The following is a 25,135-nucleotide window of genomic DNA, read 5'->3' on the forward strand; positions in this document are numbered from 1 at the left end:
TTTTCTTTTTGGGCCGTGCAGCGCAGCTTGTGGGATCTTAGTTCCCTGACCAGGGACTGAACCTGGGTCCCTGGCAGTGAGAGTGCGGAGTCCTAACCACTGGACCGCCAGGGAATTCCCAAGAAGTAGGTCCTTTCATCTTACTGATCCCTTTCCTGAGACCATCATGGTGACAAATGAAAAGCATGTAATGAAACTATGACATCAACAGGTTTCTAACTTCAGGCTGCAGGTCATCAACAATAATGCAGCCTTTTCAAGAAACCTCAAATAACTAAATAAAAAAATTTCACAAACTGAAGATAATTAAACTTTCCCACAGATGTCCTTTCTCCATTGGCAGATTTAGTTCCCCCAGTATAAATTCTCTTATGTGTAAGTCGATTGACAGCGCTGGTTGAACACTTTATCACCTTTGTTACATTTGTAATGTTTCTTTCCGGTATGAATTCTTTGTGGTGGATCCTGAGGTCACTGCTTAAAGGCCTTGACACACTTGTACAGTTTCTATCTTACGTGAATTCATTCATGACCACAAAGGTCCACATTTCTGACAAAGCTGGTCACTGTCATTACATGTGGAAGGTTTCTCTCTGGTAAGAATTCTGTTATGTTCCACAAGCCTGGTTGCAAGCTTTGCCACATATTAAGGTTTTATATGATTTCTCTCCTTGATGGAGTCTCTGATCTTAAGGCTTGACCACCTGCATAAGTTTTATCTCAATCCTTATATTCTTTCTACTATGAATTCTCCAACGATCCCCAAAGCTTCAGCTTTTAATAAAAGCACTGCCACACGTATCAGCTTTATGATGTTTCTTTTCCGTGTGTATTTTCTGATGCCTAGCAAGATTTGTAAATTGGGTAAATGCTCTGCCACACTCATGACACTTGTAAGGCTTCTCACCAGTATGTATTATCTTATGTCGATTAAGATGTGAGCTATCTGTAAAGGCTTTGCCACACTCATTACATTTATGAGATTTCTCTCCGATATGAGTTCTCTTGTGACGCCAAAGTTGTGAATTCTGGACAAAAGCCTTATCGCATTTATTACATTTATAAGGTCTTTCTCCTCTATGAATCCTCTGATGTGCCGCAAGGTTTGAGTGCTGGGTAAAAGCCTTGCCACATAAGTTGCATTGGAGCCCTCCAGCGTGAGTTCTCTCGTGACCCCAAAGCTGCGAACGCTGCATCAAAGCCTTGACACACACACTACACTTATTGGTCTCCTTCCCGGTATGCCTTCTCTGATGCCTGCTAAGACTTGAAATTTGGGTAAAAGCTCTGCCACACTCCTCACATTTGTACGGTTTCTCTCCAGTGTGGATTGTCTTATGCTGAGTAAGATTTGAATGTTTTGTAAAGGCTTTGCCACACTCAACACATATATAAGGTTTCTCTCCAGTATGGATTCTCATGTGCTGGGTGAGGATTGACCGCACGGGAAAGGCTTTGCCGCACTCATTACATTTGTAAGGTTTCTCGCCAGTATGAATTTTCTCATGAATCCAAAGGAGTGAACGTTGAATGAATGACCTCCCACACTCTTGACACTTGTAAGGCTTCTCCCCAGTGTGCAGCCTCTGATGACTTGCAAGGACTGAATTGCGACTAAAGACCTTGCCACACACATCACATTTGTATGGTTTCTCTCCTGTGTGGATTATCCGATGGTTCCTCAGGGCTGAGTGCACGCTGAAGGCCTTGCCACACTCATTACATCTGTAAGGCTTCTCTCCAGTGTGGATTGTCTTATGTTGCGTAAGATTTGAATGCTTCCTAAAGGCCTTTCCACACTCAACACATAGGTAAGGCTTCTCTCCGGTGTGGATCCTCTTATGCTGAGTAAGGCTTGAATGCTTCCTAAAGGCTTTGCCACACTCATTACATGTGTAAGATTTCTCTCCAAAATGCACCGTTTGATGACTTCCAAGGATTGATTTTCGACTGAAGACCTTGCCACACACGTCACATTCATATGCCTTCTCTCTTGTATGGATGACCTGATGTCGAGTGAGGTTTGAGCGCTGATTAAAGGCTTTGCCACACTCTTTACATGTGTAAGGTCTCTCTCCAGTATGAATTCTCTGATGACATGCAAGGTGCGAATTTCGACTAAACACCTTACCACATACATCACAATTATATGGTTTCTCTCCTGTGTGGATTAACTGATGTCTACTGAGGTTTGAGCCATAAGGAAAGGTTTTGCCGCACTCATTACATTTGTAAGGTTTTTCCCTGTATGCTTTCTGGTCTTGTGTCAGTACTGAAGGATGCATAAAGTCACTCTTATATGTATTAGAAATGTTGGTTTGGACAACAGAAGAAATTGTCTGAAGTGGTAAAAATGAGGTACTACTGTTGATACTCTTGTCAGCCTGATTAAATTGATCAAACTTCTCTTCACTTTTAAATATATGCAGTTCATCCTGAAAGCTTAATGTAAGCTTATTTTCAATAAGTTTGTTTCCAGTATCCCTTCCACCATGTTGATTTTTTCTGTCAGTGAGATTTTCACTATGGGTTATAGGCATTCCTTTGTAATTTCTTTCATCATCTCTCCACTGACACTCAAACACATGCATGCCTTCCTGGATCTCCCTGAAGTAAAAATCTCTGATTTCATGGCTTTCATGTCTTCCCAACATCACTGTTTGGAATGCTTCTCCTATGTCACTGTTCGCTTTTGGTTTTAATTTCTTGATCACATGTATATGAGAGACAGCTACAAGATACAAAGAAACATAGGTATCCTATTAATTACAGATCGTACATAAATGTTTCATGTTGAAAACGTGATATGACGCCAAAGGTAATACTTATCCTGAACAGAGTTATAAAACTTCCCAACCATGATCTTCAAAATTTTTGACACACTAAAGAAATAGGATCCTTTATTAATGAAAGAATAATCACATGTAATTCAAATTAATTTTAGGGTAGCCTAGTCAAACACCCTATGACAAAAACACTCACATTTTGGAAACTTAGCTCTCAAAGAAAGGGTATTTTCCACCATGACCACAAAGATCACATACCTGTTGGCAGTAAACATACTGCTGTCTCATAACTGAGGAGAAAAAACCATAATATATATTTTATGCATAATTATTGTACATAAATAAGTACTGACAATGTACTGTAATGGTAAATAATCCAAAACAAGCTTATCTAATGAATAATCTAAATAACTCGCCGTTTAGAATCACAAAACCATTGCAGCATTGAGAAAATAAGTCAATAAAACAATTTATAAGAAAACAAAATATTTATCTTAATACACATTATAAATCCACATGTCCCCATTGAGAATAGGCATTTTACAGCATTAATAAGTGGTGCGTGTCAGATATATTGCATAATACAGGCTGAAAAAACATCATCTATAAATCACAATATAAATTGATAAATATTCTAGTAAATCATGATAAAGCCAGCATAAATAATAAGTCACCATATTATAGAAAATTTTACTCTGTGGAACTCTTTTTTTTTTTTTTGCAGTACTCGGGCCCCTCACTGTTATGGCCTCTCCCGTTGCGGAGCACAGGCTCTGGATGCGCAGGCCCAGTGGCCATGGCTCACGGGCCCAGCCGCTCCGCGGCATGTGGGATCCCCCAGGACTGGGGCATGAACCTGCGTCCCCTGCATCGGCAGGCGGACTCCCAACCGCTGCGCCACCAGGGAAGCCCTACTCTGTGGAACTCTTAACATTCCCCCTTTAGAATAAAGAAAGGACTTCTATTCTAGAAGGAGCACACAATATGAGAACTGGGAGTTATGTTGAAATCACCTACTCATGCAATATCATGTCAGGAAAATACATAACATTATAAAGAAGAGCTGGAGAAAGAAGTCAGAAGTCACAGTTATGATTTCATGACTGCAGTTATATCAGTCAATTAATAGAGGAGTTCCCTCTCTATGCAGTGCCCTTTAATTATCCTGTTCACTGGCACCAAATTATATGTGATACAGAGTAATGTGCTTTGAAAATTTACTAATTAAGGTCAGAGACAACATTGTTGAGAATATACTGCAAAATAAAAACATACAAGGTGCATTGCAGACAAAGGGTTCTCTCATAATAAATATGACAGAAAGTTGACATATCTTGTTACAGAAAAGTAACTTTTTGAGTCTTTACTGTAAAACATACAATATTCTAAGCCATCTAAAAACACTAATTTGGGGACTTCCCTGGTGGCTCAGTGGATAAGACTTCACGCTCCCAGTGCAGGGGGTCTGGGTTCAACCCCTGGTCAGGGAACTAGATCCCACATGCATGCTGCAACTAAGAGTTCACATGCCACAACTAAGGAGCTGGCGAGCTGCAACTAAGGAGCCCGCCTGCTGCAACTAAGACCCCACACAACCTAATAAAAAAAACCAAAAACCAAAAAACCACTAATTTGTTTTAAGGCTTGAGGTAAAACACCACTATTTTTAAAATAAGGACAGCAGATTCACAGGGTTTATGTACATAACACAAATTTACACAGAAAGTGAGAGAAGCAAGATTTGAACCTGTACCTACAGAATCAGACATGTTCTTAAGCATGACTGGCCACTCAGGCAGTACAGATTACAGAATATTACAACGAATACCAGGAGCTTAGAAAGAAATACTTCAAGAGAGATATAAGAACTCAGCTGTGTCACTGTAACAGTGTGACTCGGCCACTCCTCCTGGAATTTGCTTTTGAGTCCTCAGCCCTGTGCATTCTGATTCAGGTCCTGTCTGGAGAAAGTTGTTCAGTGGATAAATAGGGGTCATTTTTTACAGTGTGAGTAGTGCAGGGGTAGGGTGGGTGGGTAAAGGAGTGTTGTGGAAATCGGGGAGTTCCAGAGTACAGACTTAATAACTCTAGGAAATAACAGTGTATTCCATCCAAGTCAAGATACCTGGTGAGAAAGGTCAGGTCTGAGGAAGGGCAAGAGTGGAGGGCAGGGAGTAACAAACACGTGGGTGCACAGCTTGTGTTTGCATGTCTTTGGGTCTACAACCGTACGAGCGTGACTAAAATACTGAGCTCGGAGGAAAAGAAGAATGGCAAGGAGCACAATGCTGTCCCAGTCCCCTGCTGTCCCCTCCTGAGTGATAATGTTAGTTTTTTTTTTTTAAAGAATTTTATTAAATAAAACACTACTTATATAAAATCTTTTAAAAAAGAAATCTAAGACTCTTTGTTTGGTATTAAAAATAATAGTGTCCCTTTTCCTGGGGTCTCTAATTACTTGAACTCATATCCTGGATCTCTTAACACAATCTCCGCCATATAAAAGGCACGAGGAGTGATGTCAGCAAGATGGTAAGACCAATAAACTCAAGGCAATGGAGACACCCAGTTAATAACAATATACAGCCAAAGGGGAAAAAAAATCCTTTGGGAAAACTCTGGAAACCAGTAATAAAGCTGCAGCACTCAAACAAATGACTACCCCCAAAACACTGAACCAAAAAGTGTCCGAAAGATCATGACGATTTGCTAGCCTTTGACTCACTCACTCCCCAGCACATTGCTGTGAGAATGAACAGGGGAAAGCCTCCCAAAACCCAGATCTGCCCTCAGGAGGAAATGCAAATCAAAACCACAGTGAGATATCACCTCACACCCCTCAGATGGGTTACCATCAAAAAAGACAAGAGATAACAAGTGTTGAGCAGAACGTGGAAAAAAGGGATCGCTGCTGGTAAGAATGTAAACTGTTGCAGCCACTATGGAAAACAGTATATAATTTCCTCAAAATATTAAAAAAAAAACACCCCGCTATCATATAATGCAGCAATTCCACTGCTGGGTATATATCGAACAAAATAAGATCACTGTCTTAAAAAGATACCTGCATTCCCATATTCATTACAGCAGTATTCACTACAGCCAACACATAGAAACAACCTAAGTGTCCAAAAGATGAATGGATAAAAAAAATCTAGTAGACATACACAATGCAGTATTATTTAGCCACAGAAAAGAAGGAAATTCTGCTATTTGTACCAACATGGATGGACGTTGAGAGTATATGCTCAGTAAAATAAGTCACACATAAAAACTAATACTGAATGATCTCACTTATAGGTGGAATATACATATATACATACACATATATACATATACATATATATATATATATATATATATATATATATATATATATATATATATAAAAGAAGAAAAAAGACCAAAGCTAGCAGAAGTAGAAAAAAGTAGATCAGAGATAAATGAAATAGAGAATAAAAACTACAGAAAACCACAACCACAACTGGGAGGAAGCTTCCCAAATTCCAGCTCCTTCCTTAGGAGGAAATGCAAATCAAAACCACAGTGAGCTATCATCTCACACCTGGTATAATGGCTATCATCAAAATGTCAAGAGATAATAAGGGGAGGTGAGGATGTGTTGAAAAGGGAACCCAGTGCAATGCTGGTGGGAATGTAAATTGGTGCAGCCACCATGGAAAAGAGTATGGAGCGTTCCTCAAAATATTAAAAAACAAACAAACAAAAAAAGAATGAAACAGGAGGGAAGGAGGCAGGGCACAACCTTTGAAAGAATGACAAAGCCTGAGGACATGACATAAACTGATTAGAACCAAATGGATCCAAGATGACTGACAAGTCAACTTCTTCCACTAGACCTTGAGCCTCAGTATACGCTCACATCAGCAAGCTAAATGACACACCCACAAGCGCCATGACAGTTCCAACACCGACCATAAGGATCACAAAGTGGGCAGTGGCCCAATTCCTGGAAATCCCCGCCTCTTCCTAAAATAGCTGGAATACTCCTCCCACTCATTAGCCTATGAAATTACCTGCTCCTGTAAAAACTGACAACCCTATACCCTGGCGCTTTTCTCATCTTCCGAGACAGCCCACACTCTGTCTGCGGAGTGTGTTTCTCTCTAAATAAATCCACTTCTTACCAATCACTTTGTCTCTCACTGAATTCTTTCTGCCATGAGCCATCAAGAACCTGAGCTTCATTAAGTCCTGAAACCAGGTGTGTGATCTCAGTTGGAAGACTGTGGGTTTTGGCCAGGTTCGAGTCCTGGCACGTGGGTTCAAGTCCCAATCTGAGGTGCATGGTTTCACTCCCATAGGATATAGCAATCCCACTTCTGGATACATACTGAAAGGAAATGAAATCACTACCTCAGATATCTGCCCCCCATGCTGCTGCAGCACGATTTACAATAGCCAAGACATGGAAATAACCTAAGTGTCCAACGGTATGTAAATAAATTTTAAAATGTTACACACACAATGGAATATTATTCAGCAATAAAAAAATTAAGTAGTAAATCCTGCTACCTGTACCAGCATGGACAGACTTTCAGGGCATTATTCCAAGTGAAGTAAGTCAGGAGAGAAACACAAATACAGTATGACCTCAATTATATCACACATAGTGGAATTTTAAAACAAAAACAAAAGCGAAATGATTAGAAAAAGAGTAGAATAGTGGTTGCAGGGGCTGCGGATTGGCAGTTTCAGTTATAAGGCAAATAAGTTCAGGGGATCTAATACACAGCATGGTGACTGTTGTTAACAATACTGTAATTATATACTTGAATTTGATAAGACAGTAGATGTTAAATGTTCTCACCACACATACACACAAAACTGTAATTATGTGAATTGATGTATGTATTAACTAAGCTGTGGTAATTATTTAGCAATATATTATATGTATATCAAATCATCACTCTGTACACTTTAAATTTACACCATGTTATGTTTGATTATCTGTCAACAGACCTGGGGAAAAAGAAAATACAAAGGAGTACACAAAAGAGATCCTGGCTTATCATGTGAATAAGTATTTTAAAAAAAAAAAAAAAAGCAGAGAGAGAGAAAGGAAGAAAAGATGGGGAAAAAAAAAGATCTCAAAAGACCAAAACAGAGCCAAAGCTCCAGAAGGAAAGAAATAAGAGTAAGATTAGAGATAAAGGAACTAGAAAATTTAAAAAACACAATCACAAAAACTAAAAGTTGGTTCTTTGAGAGACAAAATTTACACTCAGCAAGATTAAGAAAAAATCAGAAGACTCATAGCTAAAATCAGAAATGAAAGAGGGAACATTACAACTGATTACAACTGATGCTACAGAAATCGAAAGGATTCTAAGAGAATAGTATAAGCAATTCTATGTGTAAATAAAGAGTGGTAAACCAAGGAGAAATGGCTAAATTTTTAGCAACACAACCTCTGAAGACTGAACAATTCAGAAATACAAAAACTGAACAGACCTATACCTAGTAAGGAGACTGAATCACTAATCAAAAAGCATTCAACAAAGGAAAGCCAGATAGCTTCACTGCAGAATTCTACCCAACATTTAAAAACAATGAATGCAAAAAAAAACAATGAATGCCAATCTTCCTCAAACACTTGCAAAATAACATGAAGTGGAGGAAATACTTCCAAACTCATTCTATGAGGACAGAATTACTCTAACACTAAAACAGACAAAGACACTGCTAGAAAACCACAGACCAATACCTCTGATGAATACTGATGCAAAAATCACAAATAAAACAATAGTAAACCAAATGCAACACCGCATTAAAACAATTATACACCACGACCAAGGGGGATATATTTTTGGAATGCAAGGGTGGTTCAACATATAAAAACTTTTCCATGTAAACCTGCACATTAAAAGAGTAAAAGGATAAAAAAAAAGCTACACAATCATCTCAATTGATGCAGGAAAACTATTTGAAAAAAGTTAACATGATAAAAAACACTCAGTAAAGTGGAATACAAAACAGCTACCTCAACACAGGAAAGGACATGTATTAAATGGCCAAAACATCATACTCCATGTTGAAAGACTGAAAGCTTTTCCTGGAAGATCATGAACAAGACAACGATACATGCTCTCACTATCTGTATAAAACATATTACTGAAAAAAAATTACTAGAAGTCCTAGCCAGAATAGGAAGAAAAAGAAATAAAAGGTATCCAGATAGAAAAAGGGAAGAAAAGTATCTGTTTCCAGCCGATATGATCAATTGTGGAGAAAGACCTGAAGATTCTGCAAAAATCCTGCTAGAACTAATGAATGAATTCAGAAAAGTTGCAAGATATATTACCAACATGTAAAAATCAAGTGTGTTTTTATACATTAACAATGAACAATCTGAATGAAAATTGAGAAAACAATTCCACTGACAATAACATCCAAGAATAAAACACACATAACCTTAGCAAACAAGAAGATTTGTACACTGTAAACTAAAAACATTGCTGAAAAATATTAGGAAAGATACAAATAAATGCAAAAACATTCCAAGTTCATGGACTGGAATACAACATCGTCAAGATGTCAATATTACCCAAAACAATCAACATCTTCAATGCAAATACCTAGCAAAATCCCAAGTGTTTCTTGTAGAAATAGATAATTTCATCCTAAGATGCATATAAAATCTCAAGAGACAAAGAACAGCAAAAACAATCTTGAAGAGAATAAAGTTGGCGATCTCCCACTTCCTTATTTCAATACTTAACACAGGGCTTCCCTGGTGGCGCAGTGGTTAAGAATCTGCCTGTCAATGCAGGGGACACGGGTTCGAGCCCTGGTCTGAGAAGATCCCACATGCCGCAAAGCAACAAAGCCCGTGCGCCACAACTACTGAAGCCCATGCACCCTAGAGCCCGTGCTCTGCAACGGGAGAAGCCCCTGCAATGAGAAGCCCGCACACAGCAACAAAGACCCAACACAACCAAAAATAGATAAAAATAAAATAAATAAACTTATAAAAAAAATACTTAACACAAAGGTACACTCATCAAAAACAGTGTGGTACTGGCATAAGGACAGAGAGACCAGTGGAACAGAATAGAGAAATAAATGTCAGAAAGAAACAATGTGTATATGGTCAAGTGATGTGCCACAAGCGTGTCAAGACCAGTCAGTGGGGGAATGATAGTGTATTCCACAAAAGATGTTGAGAAAACTGAATATCCACATGCAGAAGAATGTAGCTGGACCACTGGCTTACACCACATACGTCTAAACATGAGCTCCAAAAGTATAAGACTCATAGCAGAAAACAGGAGGAAACCTTCATGACACTGAATTCAGCAATGATCTATCAGACATGACATCAAAAGCACAGGCAACAGAAGTAAAAACGGATAAACTGGACTGCATCAAAATTTACAAGGTATTGTGCATTAAAGCACACTCAGTAGAGTGAAAAGACAATCTACGGTATGGGAAGAATATTTGCAAATCATGTATCTGATAATAGGTTAATATTGGGAATATAGAAAGAATTCTAAAAGGGTCTAATCAGCAATTCCATCATGGGGGTAGAGGTGGATCCCCACACCAACAAGCAATGTTCAGGCATCAGCTGGGTGTCCTACAGTTGAACTCAGTTGTGACACTATCTACCTGGAGATAGTCATATCCGACAGGTTAAGGGCTTGGTGTTATAAAACTGCCCCCTTCACCTCACACTTTAGATGCCAGTCTCAAGTCCAGGATGTCACCAGGGCTTCTGACCAGCAGCCTACAGATCAGAGGTTCCAACGATTTATTTGTTAAGAATGTTTCATAGAACTCAGAGAAACATGTTACTTATTAGATCATCAGTTTATTATAAAGGATATAACTCAATAACAGCCAGCTGGAAGAGATGCATAGGGCAAGGTATGGGGAAAGGGTTCGGGGTTTCCACGCCTTCCCCCAGACCACCATTCTCCCCAAATCTCCACGTGTTCACCAACCTGAAACCTCTCAGAACCCTCTCCTTCTGGGTTTTCATGGAGGCTTCATTACGCAGGCATGACTGATTAAATCAGTGGCTATTGGCAGGCAAACTCAATTTCTAGCCCCTCTCCCCAACCCCTCCAATCAGGGGTGAGACTGAAAGTTCCAACCTTCTAATCACATGGCTGGTTCCCCTGGTGACAGCCCCCCATCTTAAGGGAATTTCCAAAAGTCACCTTATTACCATAAACTCAGCCATGTCTTAAGGGGGTTTGTTATGAATAACAAGACACCCATTCTACCTTCATGGCTCTGAAGTAGTTTTAGAAACTGAGGACAAGACACCTAATATTATACCAAAAGATGCTCCCATTGCTGTTATGACTCAGGAAATTCCAAGAGTTTGGGGAGCTCTGTGCTAGACATGGGGAAGAGGGTCCTCCTCAGAACTGAACCATGTTGGCACCCAAATCTCAGACTTCCAGCCTCCAGAACGGTGAGAAGTAAATTTCTGCTGTTAACAAGCCACCCAGTCTATGGGACTTGGTTAGAGGAGCCAAAACCGACTAAGAGACCTATGATCTAGCAATTTCATCTCCCTGTATATGTAACAAAGAAACTGAAAGCAGGATCTGGAAGAGATATTTGCATACCCGTGTTCACAGAGGCATTATTCACAATAGCCAAGAGGTGGAAGCAACCCAAGTGTCCACTGACAGATGAATGCACAAAAAGGTGATTATTCAGGCGAAACAACAAAAGACTCAGATCCCGGCATGTGCTACAACATGGATGAACCCTGAGGATGTTACGAAATAAGCCAGTCACAAAAAATACGAGTCCACTTATGTGAGGTTATCAAGCACAGTCAACTTCATGGAAACGGAAAGCAGAATGGTGTTTGCTAGGGGCTGCTGAGGGGGGATAATGGGGAGAAATCAAGTGAGTTTAAATATTCATGGTCATCAACTGAATCTATAGTCAAACAACAAGAAAAACGTGGTATATGTTAACTCTTCTAAGCTCAAATGATGTAAAACATTATGAAAGTTATTTGACACAATAAAAAAAAGAACATGTATTAGTAGACACATAATTATTTCGAATCAATCAATAATATGCAATGTGTCTAAAATTTATCAATTAGACTTCATAAATGTCATCAGGAGAACAGAAGTAACCTTATGGAGACAACAGTTGAATGGCCCTCATGGGGGAGGACTTGCATTAATGGGCGCTGTAGTAACAGCAGTTCCGTGCAGAAACATTTTCTGGCCGTGGCATGGAGACTGATGGAAGAGACCCACGTGCACACAGGTGGTGACCAACACACACAGCAGATAAGCTGGAGGACAAGAGCACAGCACCAGTAGGAGGGACAACGGGGACCAGGTGCACTTTATATGAAGCTAATGAAAGGAAGATGGGGAACAAGACGGTCTTCTAGTGTTCACTCAAGAATGCAATTTCCAGAAGAGGGACTGGGAGTTTGGGATTAGCAGATGCAAACTATTACGTATGTGTATGAATGAATCACTTTGCTGTACACCAGAAACTAACACAACATTGTAAATCAATTATACTCCAATATAAAATAAACTAAAAAAAGAAAAGGAATGGAGTTTCCAGAACGTTATAAGTTTTGCAGGAAATACAGGTGTCAGAAACAACAGTGGAGAAGTTCATGAAGTGCAAGAAATGGGCTAAATTTTCTATAAAACACAATGGCATATATAAGTATTAATTCACTATACCAACATGGACATTATGAACCTAGACAGGGAGCATGATTATTAGAATACCACAGTCATGCCCCCAAATAAAAACTCAGTGAAATTTATATAAAATGCAACAAATTATGTACAGAAAATTGAAAACATACAATAGAAAAAGCAATGAATTTTATATAACAAATCATGGCAAGGCAATCAAATGGTATTCCTGGGATTAAGAGAGTGACAATAAAAAATACATACATTCTCAAGATATTAAAAATCTCAACTTAAAAATTGTAATAAATTTAATTTAATATTTGGTACTCAGGTGAAAAGAAGTAGAAGGAATTAATGAGACTATGTTTTCAAAATATTCTGGACTAAGTGTAGGATTTAGCTGCTGAGCCATACCCCCAACTCTAAAGGAGGAAATACTGTAATATATAGAAAACAATATCCACTCCCTAATCCCCCCCTCCCACACACTGCAAATATGAAACAAAGAACACAAAGAGTAGCAGCGGCTTAAACACAACAAATTACGGTACTTCACTGAAGGTATCATTCAGCTTCATAAGTTCCCTCACTAAATTGCTTCAAAATAATGTGTTGAGGTAGAATGAACAATGGCACACACAGAGGATAAAAAATGTGGTATGGACAATAGTTTAGTCAACAGCCTCAGAGATATGAGCATATGATCTTCATAACAAATGTTCCCAGCAGAAATTCGTGTGTTATTTATTGTGGCACAAAGGGGATGGTCATTCGCATATGTGAACACCATTGTCACAGTGTCCTTGAGAGATGCTTTCATGACACTCCTCCAAACTGGAAAGATTACTGAAAACACTTATCAGTCAGGCTCTCCTGATACTTTCCACCTCAGTATCCTGGGACATGCTGACCACTCTACTGAGTAGCTTCAAGTGGTGCTTCTTATGTAGCAGGATAACGTCGCAAGATATGAGTGACAGTATTCTCCATCAAGAATTCTGTTACCAAGGAAACCCACTCCACAGGAGAATCCACCAAAAATCGTCCGTTACTTAAAGGTGGACGATCACGGCAAAAAAACAGGATAAAATTTCAGACCCTAGGACTGTGTATTTCAGAAGCAAGTTTCAGGGGCAAATTCATGCAAACTTAAGAGAATATGAAATCTGGAAGAGTCTATATTACCCAACTAGATAGAGTAGTGCAAGAGGCAGGAAGATACAAGATGTGGGGTCAGATATATTGTAGGATCTTGAGAAGGGACCATGTGCTCTATCCACAGATGCCAAGCTAAGAGCCTGAAAGACTGGCATATGCTCCTCATGTAGGACTGGGGATTAAAAAGATATCTCTGTCCACCGTCTTTACAGTATTCCTAAGTAACAATCACAGATGATCCAACCCACCTCCCGTTACACACCCCCAAGCTGTGTGACAAAAATAGGACAGGGGCTTCCCTGGTGGTGCAGTGGTTGAAAATCTGCCTGCCAATGCAGGGGACACGGGTTCGTGCCCTGGTCTGGGAAGATCCCACACGCCGCGGAGCAACTGGGCCCGTGAGCCACAGCTACTGAGCCTGCGCGTCTGGAGCCTGTGCTCCGCAACAAGAGAGGCCGCGACAGTGAGAGGCCCGCGCACCGCAATGAAGAGTGGCCCCCGCTCACCGCAACTAGAGAAAGCCCTCGCACAGAAATGAAGACCCAACACAGCCAAAATAAATTAAAAAAAAAAAAAAAAAAGAACAGGAGGAAGGGTGGAGGGATTTGAACAGGCAGGCAGGGCTTGAGACAGCCCCATGCAGGTTCTGCGGTGACAGATGGAATCGAAGAGCAGCCAGTGTTTTCTCATCTCTTGATTAGGTCTCCTAAGTACAGCAAATGGAGATGGAACTGGGAAAGGTCCAGGGGTTAGGACTGTGGAGGTGTCAGCTCTGATCCATATGGACTAAGAACTAAGCATCTGATGGAATCAAGAACAGAACGAGAGACCAAGGGGAAAAGAGACCCCTTGCAAACATCCTGTCCCACACTCCTCAAGGAGCCAAAGAGTTCACAGGAGCCAATGACGGGGTGTAGATCATGATAAAAACTCTGCCTTTGTCTGTTTCGGAGCTGCAGCACCCCTGAAGGGTGAAAAGACACATTTTACATGTTGAAGGACAGAGTGGTAAGTTAGGGAGGAGAAAAATTTCCTCTGAGAGTTCACAGGAAATAAACTTCTGTTTTCCCATAGAACTCTCCCACTTAAGGAAAGTTTCCCAAACACTATTAATGGTGAGGTTTCCTCTCTGCTCTTCTGAGCTCCGACCTGTGTTGGCACCTCTGATACGTTCCCATTCATTTGATTTTTTGCTATTTTTCACTTCACTCTGCAGAGCCCAGAGCTCTTTCCCTTGCTCCAAAATGGAGATAATATTCACAACAGAAACAGAAATTCGTACTCATAAAAAGAACGGAACATGGTGTCCTGTGGTGTTTCCAGAATCCCAGTTCCTTGTTCAGCTGAGGAGTGAGGACATTACATATGGGTCTGGAGAAACATTTCACAAATTCATCCACCGTCTCCTTCTGAATACACAGGGAACAGTATAATATGCAGACATCTAGCTCTCTTCCTAGGACTACTGAATCAAAAGCACAGGGGTAGAAAACAAGAAATTTGATATATTAAGGGTTTGCCATTGGGCTTTGTAAATACTGAAGCTCTGGAACAACTAGTATATCATGAAATGGGCAGATTCCTGAAGAAAAGCAATTTTAAACTCCTGATGTCGAATCATAAAGCTTTCATGTCTGAGTCAACAGGGCTTTCAGGTCAGTCAAGCAAAACAGGGCCTCCCAAGAGGCACACAAGGGAAAATGCAAATATACACAAGGGCAGATCCCAACTTCTAGAGGGAAGTTATCCTCACCCAGGGAGAGCAGGTTTCCGTAGGTCTCCAACATCACGTCCCTGTACAAGGCCCTCTGAGCAGGGTCCAGGCATTCCCACTCTTCCCGAGAGAACGTGATGGCCACATCCTCAAAGGTCACCTGTCCCTGAAACAAAAGATACATCTCACCAAGGGGCCATGAGGAGAGTTCTTACCGTCACATAAAAGGAGAAGAGAGAGGATCAACCGGGTTGAAGACTGCGTTCTGACAGATTTGAGTAAAGGCATTTTGAGCAAGTTATATGCCTGAAATTTTAGTTTCTTTGCTTCCACAAAAGATTACGATATCCTCCGAGTCAGTGTGGATTACTGGCTTTTGTGGATGATACATGAAATATACAAGTAAAAACGCAACGCGGGTTGTCTACACAGGAGTGTCAGATGTTACGTTCCACACATTGAGGGTATTCAGTATGCAGATGAACTAGGACATGAGTGGTGTCTTCAGAGGGGACTCCACAGTGGCTTTACCGAGAGATCAGGATCTTAAAATTGTGATGAGGATAACAAAGAACAATGATGAAACGCATGTGAACACGTCCTATGTGCTAAGCATTACGCTTGAGACTTGACATATATTAACTTGTTATCGACATAATAGCTCATTAGAGAAAGACCTGTTCCCACTTTACAGAGGAGAAAACTGTGTCACAGACACTCTAAGAAACTCGCCTCAGATCAAATAGCTAAGAAATGACACAGCGAGCACCTGAACTCAGGTGGTCGGCCCCTAATCAAACCTAAACAATCAAACAGTTAAGTACAGCATGAAAAGTTCCCTGACAGAGGGCTCCCTGAAAAACCCTGAAACGTAAAAGGAGAACAACGTGCAAATGCATAAAAAATCATATATACATACATACGTGTCTACACATAATGTTACCATTTTTGCTACTATTTAAATTATTAATGGGATAGTGTAAAAGAGGATTAACATGTAATTTCAACTGCTAAAAAAATATAAAACTTATTTATAAAATGACATTTTATAAAAGCCATGGACTTTCACATCCATGCACTAATGCACACACATGTAGACACACCATTCACTAAAATGAGAGCCGCTGTCTCAACATATTTTGGATGATTTTTTAAATTATCATTTTGATCAATGTATTTCAACATCTCTGGGACAACAAAAATGTACTAAGTGTACTTAATTTAGTTTGTCAACATTATTCTATAGTAGGTTAGTAAAAAACAGATACAAACATGAAGAAATATATAATGCTTTAATGTCTATAAAATACATATACTCAAAAATACAAATATAATTTTATCCATTTAAATTTAGATATGTAGCTATTAAAAAAAGCCAAACCAAGTTTGTTTATTCCAGTAATAAAATACTGATTCAAAATTGGAAGGGTTATTAGTGGTGTACATTAATTTAACAGAAGGAAAGAAATTATCAAAATAGTAGAGTTGAAAAATTCTTGGATAATTAAAAATCATGACAAAAAGAATGCTAGAAAAAAAACAACCGAACTTTTATTGAGCAAACTGAAGCATCAGAGAAGATTGGCAAGTCCGAAGAAGGGCATTTTGGAAGGACAGACAAAATAATCAACTGACAATATGACTTTACCTGATTCACAGCCATTCCTGACTCCTTTTCTTTCCTCTCCCTCCTCTTCTGGGCTTCTTCCTCAGACAACGTGAGTCTTTAGAGGTTGACCTTGAAAGTTGGAAAGATGCTGTTTAATGCTTAGAATCAACACACCCCCTTCCTGAGTCACCACCACACACACAGGGAAGCCTTCAGCATGTGGAACAGACGGTCCTCTGCTGCCCACTGTCCCAGGAGGGATTTGGGGCAATAAACTCCTACGCAGAGTCCAACAGGTGAGTTTCCCACCCTTTCTTCAGATCTCACTCCCCTCCTGGTGAGGCCCTCACGTACCCAGCAGCAGTGAGCACCTCAGCTGGACCCGACGATCCCCTGCAGGTCACAGACCAGCCCTGATCCATCCCCACGCAGAGCAGAGCCCTCACCCTCAGCCCAGATCTCAGCCCTCAGGAACGGGGGGACCCAGAGTCCTGATGCTCAGTGAGGGATCCGGATTGGAACATCCTGGGGCAACATAAATATTATTGAACTTTGGTCCCACACTGACTACATGAAGAGGGTACCTGGTCAGAGGGTACAAAACATGTCTATGCATAAAGCCTCATCGATCTAATGGGAAGCCTGGGGTGAGCACCACTCACAGGAGGCAAGCCCAGCACAGCCCCCACTTTCTTATTCTTTCCCAGCTTTACTGAGGTGTAACTGACGAATTAAAATGGTATAAATATAAGGTGTACGATGTGATTATTTGACAGATGTATACACTGTGAAATAATTATCACAATCAAGTAATTATACTTCCATCAACCCACAATTACCATTTTGTGTCTGTGTGGTGAGAACACTTAACATTTATTCTCTCTGCAAAATTCAAGCATATAGAAATACACTACAATTAACTACAGTCAGCATGCTGCACACTAGCTCCCCAGAACTTACTCATTTTACAACTGAAAGTTTACCCCTTTGACCAAAATGTCCCCATTTTCACCAACTCCCAGACCTCGGTAACCACCATTCTACTCTCTGGTTCTATGAGTTTAACTTTTTCAGTTTCCACACATTAGCGAGATCAGACAGTATGTCTTTCTAGGTCTGGCTTAGTTTATTCAGCAGAATGTTCTCCATGTTCATCCACGGTGTCGTAAACGGCAGGACCCTTCATTTTTACGGCTGAATAGTAATAGCTCATGGTATGTATATAACACATTTTTGTTATGCATTTGTCTGTCACCAGACCTTCGTGTTGTTTCTACATCTTAGCTGCTATGACTAATGCAGGGATGCTCACAGGAGTGCAGCTGTCTCCTTCCAAATACTGATTTTGTCTCCTTTGCATCAACAGCCAGAATGGGCTTGCTAGGCGGTCTGCCTGACCTATTTTCAAGTTTTGAAGAAACCTCCACACTGAGTTCCACAACTGCTGTACCATTTACATTCCCACCAACAGTGTAGGAGGGTTCCCTTTTATCCTCACCCTTGCCAATACTTGTTATCTCTTATCCACTGGCTAACAGCCATTCTGAAAGGTGTGACACCTCCTTGTGGGTCTGCTCTCCCCTGAGGCCTGGTTCTCACCAGGACTCAGCCAGTGGAAGGGGAAGAAGCAGAAGGAAACGTGCAGGGCAGGCGTTATGGACCAGAGGTGGGGGTGAGGGTGTGGCTGGCATGTTATATGGGAGGGGGGTGGTCAGAGACGGCTCCACTCAGACGCTGACATCAGACCACAGACCTGGTGGAGGAAGCGTGTTTGCCACCTGGGTCTGAGGGACAGCCCCTGTGAGGGCCCTGGGACAGCAGGAACCTTGACCCCAGGAAAAGGAAGGAGCCTTGGGTGGCTGCAGCAGGGTGAGGAGGTGGGCGGGAGGGGAGGTCAGAGAGGCACCGGGGGAAGCTGATGATGCAGGGCCTTGGTCTCCAAGCATTTTTCTTCCATAAGAAAAAAAGAATTTTAGCAACCACGTATTCCATCACTCGTTTTAAGTAAACATCTAATATTTTTGTATCTTATATTTTAGAACAATTACACATAATGTAGTGTTTTATATATTTTATATACATACCAAAATGTTCATCAGAGCCCCAGGAAGGATGGTGTCGCCCTTAAGCAAGATGTGTTAGACGGCAGGGGGAACATGGTCAGGGATCTCAAGGAGTCAGTTTCAGACAAATTAAGGCGGAGATGCCTGTTAGATGTCCCAGCAGAGATGTCGAGGAGACAGCTGGACACAGGATTCCAGACTTTAAGGGAGAGATGTGGGCTTGAGAGGGCAAACTGGGAGACGGGCAAGTGGTGTTGAAAACTCATGAGAAGAGATGATGAGGAAAGGCAGCGGATGTAGACAAGAGAAGAGGTTCAACGACTAAAACTTTTGGAGGCTGCCACGTTCAGAAACCAGGGTGTTCAGAAAAATTCATCAGAGGACAGCGAGAAGGGAACAGGGAAGTGAGAAGAAAATTGAAGCAAACGGACTTTTAAAGGTTAAATCAGTTTTTCAAGAAAATCAGTCTTTCAAGGAAGAAGGAGTGATCCAGTGCGCAACATGCTGCCGATACAACAAGCAAGATGAGAAGAGGGAATAAATTATTCGATTGAGAGATGAGGTCATGGGTGACTCTGGAAAAGAAAGTATCAGTAGATGGTGGATGTGAAAGCTTGATTGGGTGGGGTTCACAGGGGAACTAGAGGCAAGAATTGAAGACAAAGAACATAAACAAGTTTGTAGTATATTGTGCTCTGAAATGGAGCATAGAGAAAAGGTACTTAGTAGTGGGTAAAATGTAGTTAATTAAGAATGATTTGTTTTTTTGTTTTTTTTTTTTGCGGTACACGGGCCCCTCACTGTTGTGGCCTCTCCCGTTGCGGAGCACAGGCTCCGGAAGCGCAGGCTCAGCGGCCATGGCTCACGGGCCCAGCCACTCGCGGCATGTGGGATCTTCCCAGACCGGGGCACGAACCCGTGTCCCCTGCATCGGCAGGCGGACTCTCAACCACTGCACCACCAGGGAAGCCCAAGAATGCTTTGTTTTAAAGATGGTAGAGTGAGCTTCCCTGGTGGCGCAGTGGTTGAGAATCTGCCTGCCAATGCAGGGGACACAGGTTCCAGCCCTGGTCCGGGAGGATCCCACATACCACGGAGCAACTAAGCCTGTGCGCCACAACTACTGAGCCTGCGCTCTAGAGCCCTCGAGCCACAACTATTGAGCCTGCGTGCCGCAACTACTGAAACCCACATGCCTAGAGCCCGTGCTCTGCAACAAGAGAAGCCACTGCAATGAGAAGCCCAAGCATCGCAACAAAGAGTAGCCCCCGCTTGCTGCAACTAGAGAAAGCCTGCGTGCAGCAACGAAGACCCAACACAGCCCAAAATAAATTAATTAATTAATTTTTTTTAAAAAAAGAAAGAGTGCTACTTCCAATAGAACATCTTTAAAAAAATAAAGATGGTAGAGTGCATAAAAAGGTTTTGGCGTGTGTGTGTGTGTTGGTCCTTGTGTGTAAGATGGGCAACACCACCATTTGTGTATGCTGATGCAAATAAACCCCTAAAAGTCAAATACATGATGCAGTGGAGGAAGGATGCCATGCGGTCCTGACACAGAGTGAAGCTGGCAACAAGGGCACAATCGCAGGGTCAGCCGCAGCCAGGAGCAGGGACAGACTCTTCACAGTCGATACTGAGGACACAACACAGGCCCTGAGGCAGATGGGTGAGCCAGTTAGAAGAGATCTCTTCCCTTTGCTCCAGGGGTTCAATGAAGAAGAAACAGGGCCTTTGAGAGAAAAGATGGGAGAGGATGAATTGGACCTTTGAGGGCCTGTAAAGGAAGGGCATGGAGCAGACACATAGGGAATGTGAGGGAACAGAGCCAGGGATCTGAAGTGAGACCAGTCAATCTGGGGGTGTGCTTTCTCCAGCTGTGATGAGCCACACGGGGACAGCACAGAGGAGGCACAGCTGGATGTGATGGGGATGCCAGGGAGGGCAAGGAAGTAGAGGGCCACAGGAGAATGAGTGCACACGTCCTTTGCTTTGGGGCATCTGACTTGCACGGCTGTAAGTAAGTGACAGGGTGTGCTTGTCTCCATTATGGAAAAACAACCTGGATAAGGTGGGGGAGTGTATCCCACTGGCTTATCATTTTACCCCTGATGCAGACAAAACAAGCCTGGACTATAGTACATACTCCGTATGTAGTCAGCAAATTAATGAGAAGAACACAGAGTGAAACTCGTACACCCTCCGGCATGGTCTTCACTTTGGGGGACAGATGTGTGCAGGGATCCTTTGCCCTGGAAAGAGTGAGAAGGAGCTGACCAGGAACAGCAGAAATGGGTCTAGCCGAGGGTCCTCCATCCAGACAATGCCCCTTACCCTCAACAAGTGCAAAGGGCAAGTGTAAGCTCCACCGGGACCGCAGGGACCTCAACCAAGGGGTAGCTGCCTCAGGCTGAGCAAGACCCATTTCGGAAATAAAGGAGCCTAAAATCAGCAGAAAAAGGAGAGGCCTCCCGGCTGCCTAGACCCCTCGATGGAGAAAAGGTCTTGGTTGTTTGCAATGACACTGGCTTAAAAAAAAATCACAACCTGGGACTTCCCTGGCGGCCCAGTGGTTAAGACTCTGTGCTTCCAACGCAGGGGGCGCAGGTTCGATCCCTGGTCAGGGAAGTAAGATCCCATAGGCTGCGGTGGGGCTGGGGGGTGGGAGGGTCACAGCCTGAAATCCTGACTTGATTGGGTTGGTTGGGATTGTGCAAAGCAACAGCAGAGGCACAGCAGGAAGTGGGTGTCTGAACCGAACAGTAGAGGGGGAGCTGGAAGACTTGAGGGAGGCAAGGCACAAAGAGAGAAAACACGTTTCTTCCTCAAGTCACCTACCTGGGAAACCACCAGCACTGCCATTCTAGCGAACACAACAGAGAAATGTGTATGAAGGGCGAGTGTGTGTTGGGTAGGAACACAAGTTCCTTTCTGTCATCTGACCTCATCAGCTCACCCCATTCTACACTCTACTAACGGCTGAGCCCCAGATCCACTGGTGAGTATGAACAGAGCTTTTCCTTCATCCCACTCCTGAGTTTTCCTGCAAATACCAGGGCTGTAACTCCCCAAATGAGGCTCCCCTTCCTGTCTCCAAATTCCCTTCTCAGACCATAGCAGCCCTTCTCATTGGTTCCGCATTTAGTTTAAAACATCTTGCTCATCTGCTCCCCAGCTGCCTTGTGACTGTTGTGTGTGTGTGTGTGTGTGTGTGTGTGTGTGTGTGTGCGTGTGGTGTTTTGGGACTGATGTGCAGAGGACAGTAGAGAACCCACCACTGGCCTGGTAGGAGGAAAGTAGAAGCTGCATTTTCCCAACAATGAGCCTTTGTACTTCACTTCACCTTGGTGTTGACTGCCCCCGATTCCTGGAACAATCCTTCCCCGAGTCAGAGGGCGTTATGGCCCCTCTCAAGTTGTGTCCATAGACACATCCCCCACAGGTCCTCCGTATGAAACTTTTCTGCCATCTGCAGCTTAAGACCCAATGTTTCCCTTCTGGAGTCATACAGACTTACGAAGTCTCATGTGGCCCAAGACACTCCCAAGACACCCCATAATGATCCCTTATCCTATGAAACCCCACAAAACATTCCAAACCCTAATAACTCATGCATTTAGATGGAACAGTACACATGAAGACCCTCGAGGACCCACTAGACTGAAGACACCATATTTTCATTCAGTGACCTCAGCACAAACACTGTCATCTCCAAAAACTACTACTAAGAGAGTTGTCTCCAGTGATGCACATGTCCCAACAAGACCCCAACATCTTTGAAGAAAACACTCCAAATTCTCTTTCGTATCTTCCAAAATGCTACTGGAACTTTCTTCACCTGCAACTCAAAATATCTCAAAACACAAAAGGTAACCCAGAAAATGATCTCTGAAGGTTTTCCCTGTAATTACTATATGGGATGCATGATGATTCCTGCCTTCCCAAAAGATCCCACAGACGTCACTGAGTGGCGTGGATTCTGTGGGACACCCTCTAGGCACCCGTTAGGACCAACACCTCATCCTCCTACATACAGAGCTCTCCCTGTGGGCTCAGCTCAGACTTTGATTCTAACAACATCGCAGGAATACATTTCTCTCTGCCAAATCCACTGCCTTCATTCCTCCACAGGTGTGATCATGAGTTACTCGATTAAACCCATGCGTGCAAATCTCAGTCTCCGCATCTGTGTCCCAGGACACGTGAGCTCAGACACTAGAGCACCCCAAACCATGCCATGCAGCCCGCAACCACCCATCAACCCACTTGCAGATGCTCCAGCCAGAACTGCGGCATCCCTTGGCCAACAGTTCCACACACCCCATGATCCCACAACTCTGCTCGGGACAGGTGCACACACCATTCACTAGGCTCATCTAGAGGCCCACACTTACTTCCGTATCCCTCCGGCAGACACCTACAGGCTCCTCTCCACTTTCTCCATTTTTCCTCCTCTCCTTCACGCATGCCTGAGCAAACAGGGCTGAAAGGCACAGAGACCTATGGGCACAGGATCGCGAGAGGAACACACACAAGCTGCAAACTGAAGGCCACTGGGCATTCAGTATGGAGATCAAGAAGGTGGTCCTCCTGGAAAAACGCTGAAAGGGGTCAGCTTAGAAATAAGCTCTGGGCAAACGTCTTCATCATGAATAGAGGGGCTCTGTTGGAAGAAGGTTCCAGGTCAATCCAGCCCGTTCTTCATCACTTGCAGAGAACAGACAAGAGGTACTTGAGAGGCACATCTACTTAGTAGCTCACATAAAAGGGAAGAAAACGCAATACTAGATTGACTGACGGAACTCACTTTCAACTGTTAAAAGATCACTGACATCCTTACCAAGTACTCATTGAAACAGGCCCTCACCCATCCTCTACGTTGCCATCTGTTCTCCCTCATTCTTATTTTCACCTTAGTTTTCCTATTTCTCTGTCAACCGCTCTGTCTCTGCTTCTCCTGATCCCCCTCGCCCACATATTTACCGTGATGTCGACTGAATTAAGATGCCCGCCCAGCGGAAGTGCACATTTTCCAGCGGGGTGGACTTTGAGACCGAAGAACACTGAGCGTCACACGGCTGGCCCAGGTCACCTCCCCCTCTGCGGGGTGAGGGGAAGGGCTGACTAAGAAGCGGAGGCCGGGGGAGCAGAAGGACCGGCCTGAGGAAGACACGAAAAAAGACGGGCGTGGAGGAAGGGGGGTCTCAGGAGAGGGGCGGGCTCTCCAGAATCCCGGGACCGGGGAGAGGACGCGGGCTCTACGGGAGCGGGGCGGCCAGGGCTGCCCTCCAGGGGCCGAGAGGACGAGGCTGGGGTGGAGCGAATCCACCTCAAAGAAGAGGACTTCACAGGGGGGGCGGAGGTCAGTAAAGGATTTTAACCAGGAAAATGCAGCGAAAAAGAAGCGAAAAGAAAAGCCAAAGGAACGAACTAGCCTCAAAGCCATTTCAAACCTAGAGGGAAACGACCCCTGCCCTGTGACGGCGACGTCTGTACTCACTTGGGGCGGAGGGGCAGGTGCGGTGATTTTAAGGTCCGTAGTGACTCCCACACCCAGAGGATGGGTTGGGGTGGGGGTTGTGAAGCGCAAATTTACACTAGAAAGAAGAAACTTACGCTCCGCCTGTGACCTTCGCTCCGCGCTCTCCGCTTCCGGGTCCGTTGACAACTGCGCACGCGCAGAGTTGAGCGGCGGGGGCGGGGCCTGGGCGGAACGCTACCGCGAGCGGCGGGGCGTGGGGCCCGGGTCTGCACCGCCCCAGGAGAAGGTGGGGAAGGGTGCGTCCCTCCGCCTAGCTGCGAAGGCGTAGCTTTCGGCTTTAGGAATACTTGGGGGTGTCTTTTGCGTTTTATGATGCAGCGTTGTACCCTGCCTGGATTAAGTTACTGTCTCTAACCGTAAAGCTTACTGTTGTGTGAAACACTTACGATGTTAATAAGATGTTTTCCTCATAACAAGTTGAAAACAGTTTAAGTCAAAAGCTATTTGTGCCAGTGAGTTGCGCCCCAGTCCTGCTAATGAGGCTGAAGCAATTCAGTGGTGAGGGATCGCTGGTTGGATCCAGGAACATTTCCTGCAATTGGATTTAATTTAAGCAGTTTAAGTAAACCAGAGCTGGAGTTGTCTGTGTAGCGATGCT

General features: G+C 43.1%; 1 long non-coding RNA gene across 1 annotated transcript; it reads right to left on the reverse strand.

Annotated features, from left to right (window-relative positions):
- LOC309977452 lies at window positions 1-24,658 on the reverse strand. Its single transcript, XR_014327051.1, has 5 exons — window positions 24,612-24,658; window positions 23,390-24,155; window positions 16,972-17,061; window positions 15,363-15,489; window positions 1-2,731 (listed from the first exon to the last, which is right to left on the reverse strand). It is a non-coding gene; the product is annotated as an uncharacterized lncRNA (long non-coding RNA).
- Between the last annotated feature and the right edge of the window lie 477 nt (window positions 24,659-25,135).

This window comes from Leucopleurus acutus (genome assembly GCF_964270905.1).
Source record: "Leucopleurus acutus genome assembly, chromosome: 20".
Taxonomy (NCBI): domain Eukaryota; kingdom Metazoa; phylum Chordata; class Mammalia; order Artiodactyla; family Delphinidae; genus Leucopleurus; species Leucopleurus acutus.